The sequence below is a fragment of the Mustela lutreola genome, chromosome X, assembly GCF_030435805.1.
Source record: "Mustela lutreola isolate mMusLut2 chromosome X, mMusLut2.pri, whole genome shotgun sequence".
In the NCBI taxonomy this organism is placed as follows: domain Eukaryota; kingdom Metazoa; phylum Chordata; class Mammalia; order Carnivora; family Mustelidae; genus Mustela; species Mustela lutreola.
The window spans coordinates 5,005,630-5,009,746 of NC_081308.1; the positions used below are offsets into that span (position 1 = coordinate 5,005,630).

Consider the following 4,117-nt stretch of genomic DNA (forward strand, 5'->3'; position numbering starts at 1 on the left):
GGTGTGGGCAGAGAATAGTGAGGCATCTGGGAATAGAACTTTCCATCACTGTGCAACCATCATATTCCCTCACGATTGTCAGGGAGAGGAAGGCAGTATTATTCCCGTAGAGAACATCTCTCCTCCAGCTACTCACAGCGGTAAGCCTTGAATAGTGAAAAAGGAAGGAGTGAAACTTGAACAAAGTTAGTACAATGAAAAATTAAAGCAGAAGAAACATCTTTTAAATTCGCTGTTTTGAAATACTGCATATTGTCATGTGACGATGACATTATTTCCTGGGTCATTCTTTGGTTTCCATAGTCATCTTTTCATTAGGTAGGATCCTCACTGTCAATACGTAGTCTGCAAAACAAACTACATTCTTGTGCCTGTTGATCTGGTCTTCTCTGTTGCCAGCATCTCCACCTTCCACAAAATGAGTGGTCTTTTTCTTCATTCCCCCTCGTGGAGCAGATAATTGGAAGGGCCATCAAAAGTCGTTTGCCTCTTTGAAACGTTTTCCAACAGTCTACATTTCGTGAATCAGATCCTCCACGCAGATGATGCCGTATTTACCAAGAGATCGGGCAGTCCGTGTGTTATCTGTCAGGGCAATTCGCGTCTTGTTGATTTTGCCATAACCATGCTTGTAGATCAGTTTGTTCTTTGACTTCAGGTTTGGGTGCCCCATGCTGTATATGGTTCCACAATCCTTAACATGTTAGCTGAAGCCTTGTTGAGCTTAACAGAGGTGCCATTGACGATTTGACAAAGGCAAAGAAGCAACACCTTCCGAGCCTTTGGCCTCACACCATCGATCCCTCTGATCCTGATGAGAAATGCCAACTTGGGTTCCACAGGTGCATAGAAGTTGCCGGCTTTTCTTGCCATCCTCGCCGTTCAGATCTCAGTTCTGTATCTCTGTCTATATTCCTTGTGGTGATGCTTAGCTTTTTCATAGAGAAGCTTCCTCCTTGCCTTTCGAAGCATCTTTTGAGCAAACTTCTTCCTCAGACGCTTGGCCTTCGGCTCTGCGAAGTTCCTTCGCTTGTTTTTAAGGGTTTCTGGCCCAGCAGGAACCTTCTTTTTCTTCTCTTCTGCACCCTTCCTGGTTCCAGCCGGAACAAGAGCTGTAGGGTGATATTTCTATTTTTAACCTGCTGAAGAACCTCTTTGCTGTTTTCCACAGTGGTGGTACCAGTTTGCCTTCCCACCCACAGTGCAAGAATGCTCTTTTTTCTTCACATCCTCACCTACATTTGCTGTTTCTTGTGTTTTGGATCTTAGCCATCCGGACAGGTGTGGGTGGAATCTCATTGTGGTTTGGAGTTGTGTTTTCCCTGATGATGAGTGACGTGGAGCATCTTTTCATGTGTCCGCCATCTGTCATCTTTGGAGAAATGTGTATTCATGTCTTCTGCCCATTTTTTACTTATCCATTTTGGGTTTTGCGTGTTATATATAAGGCCTTTATATAGGACACGAACCCTTCATCAGATATGTCCTTTGCCGATGTCTTCTCGCATTCCATAGGTTTCTCTCGTTGTGCAGAAGCTTTTTGTTTTGATGTCGTCCCAGGAGTTTAGTTTTCATTTCGTGTCCTTTGCCTCAGGAGACATCTCTAGAAAAAGCTGCTATGGCCAATGTCAAAGATGTTACTGCTTGTCTTCTCCTCTAGGATTTTTACGATTCTGCTTTTCACATTTGGGCCTTCAGTCCATTTGTGTGTGGCATAAAAAAAGTGGTCCACTTTCATTTTTCTGCATGCGGCTGCCCAGTTTTCCGAACACCACTTATTGAAGAGACTATCTTTTCCCACTGGATATTCTTTGCTGCTTCGTCAAAGATTAATTGACCGTAGAGTTGCGGGCTTATTTCCGGGGTTTCTATTTGCTCCACTGGCCCGTGTGTCCGTTTTGTGCCAGTGCCATACTGTTGCGGTCACGATAGCTGTGTAATAAAGCTTAAAATCCAGATTTGTGAAGCTTCCCACTTTGCTTTTCTTTTTTAAGATTGCTTTGTCTACTCGGGGTCTTTTATGCTTCCTTACAAATTTTAAGATTGTGTGTCCCAGCTCTGTGAAAAATGCTGATGGTATTTTGATGGGGATTGCATTCAGTGTGTAGATTTCTTTGGGCGGCATGGGCTTTTTAACAATATTGGTTCCTCCAGTCCATGAGCATAGAACATCTGTCCAGTGCTTTGTGTCTTCCTCGGGTTCTTTCATCAGTGTTTTACAGTTTTCAGGGTGTAAGTCACATCTTCGAAGAGGTTTACTCCTAGGTATCTTATTTTGGGCGCAGTTATCAATGCGATTTTTTTCTCAATTGCTCTTTCTGCTGTTCATTATTGGTGCATAGGAATGACAGACTTTTTTCAGTGGGAGTTGGCATTTCACATACAAGGCTATTTGATTTCTTCGATTCTTGCTTCTGAATCTCTTCCTGATTGATTTAATTGCTTGTCTACTTCCTCATGAGACAGTTACAACAGTTACCTGGAACCCCCAGTTATGGCAGACCTGTCGGCTTCAGCACTGAGAGCCAGGCGTCCGTGGCTCTTGGTCACACGTGCCTGCTGGCGTGTGCACCTGTGAGTTCGTGAGCACGCGCTCAACTCCACGTGTGAGGGGAGGGGTCACGTCGAGTTACTCATTCTAGACCAGAACTTAGAACAGTCACTAACCCATGGTAGAGCACCGGTACGCGAATGTGAAATGTGAATTTATTTCCTATGCAAATGTGAAATAAAGAGCTTGAGCAACCTTCAGTTTGTTTCCTCAGATGAAGAGTCACTTAGGGTTTCTCTCCCTCTCTGGTTTTGTCTTGCCAGAGGGAGGGGGTGGCAGGATGGGGTAGCTGGGTGATGGACGTCGGGGAGGGTATGTGTTATCATGAGCACTGGATATGACCGCTGAGTCTCAGATTTGTACCCCTGCAACAAATAGTACATTATATGTTGATTAATTGAATTTAAACTAAAAAGATTCGCGAGCTTGAGAGGAGAATTGGAAACCACCATTGAAGCCACGTTCAAATAGGAGAACCCGAGACATGAGGACTTGGGTGAGTTTGAGTATGGGAGATACACAGGGCTGGTCAAAAGCATGTTTTTCAGTTTTTACTCTGAAAATTTTAAACACAAAAGTTAAGGAGGAAGTAAAGAGCTACAGGAAATCACCAGTCCCTCAGCTTTGAAACGCGGGGACTCATGGCCAGTGTTTTCCCATCCATACGTCCTGCCCCTCCCTGTTGATGACTTCGAAGCCAACTGCACGTTACCTTTCAGGGTCTGTCTCTAGAATATCGGAATCCTCTCTTCACAGTCCGGGGATTGTGTGACTTTGGAGAGTAGGCTATGGCTGTTTTGTGAGGGACACAGGTCGGCGTGGTCAACCCACAGCAGTGTAGCCCAGACAGAGTGTGTGTGGAGTGAAAAGGTTAACCAGAGAGAGGCCATGCTTCACCTTGATGAGAAGGACAGCCTACATGGCTGACTGTGCATTCCCTTTGAACGCGCATTCCCCCAGGAGATGCCTTCCGACTGCAGCCTGCCGTACTGCCGTAGCCTCTGACTCAAGGCGGTATTTTCCAGCTGCCTCAGTGACACTCACCAGAAACCTTGTTTTGTCACTTTCTGTTTGTGACAAGTAGAGGTCTGAGATTAGAATAGGGTAAGAGATCCGGTGGCCAACTGACCTGCTTGTGCAGGACAAGTTCAGGTTTTGCTCTTTGTCTGAGACTAACGCCTGAGTGTAGACCCTTTCTGATTCATGTCCAGGCTTGAGGCTTCTAATACATGGTGTCCCTAGATGTCACTGTGTTAAACGACGTTGGACGCCACAGTGGTTGAGGGCCACTGTCCCAGATGGAAATGCATGGGCCAGTCACCATGAGGAGGCAGGGTGTGCAGAGATGCCACTGGTCAGAATGAACTATTTTAGGAGCTCAGACGAGTCGTAGAGGAGTCCACTGCCGACAGCTCTGGGTCCTCTGATTCCAGCGCTGAAGGCAAGTGATGTCTTTGCTTCGTTGGTGTATCCTGTTCAGGGAGGCAGAAGTAAGCTGTCCCTGTATCTTGCGGTCTCAGAAGAGTCTTCTCCAGGACCAGGACTGTTCATTTCAGCCTGCAGAGG

The 4,117-nt window shown here is 45.9% G+C and overlaps 1 pseudogene; it reads right to left on the reverse strand.

Moving 5' to 3' along the window:
- Positions 1–283: 283 nt before the first annotated feature.
- LOC131822111 (60S ribosomal protein L7-like) lies at positions 284–1,083 on the reverse strand (annotated as a pseudogene).
- Positions 1,084–4,117: the final 3,034 nt, after the last annotated feature.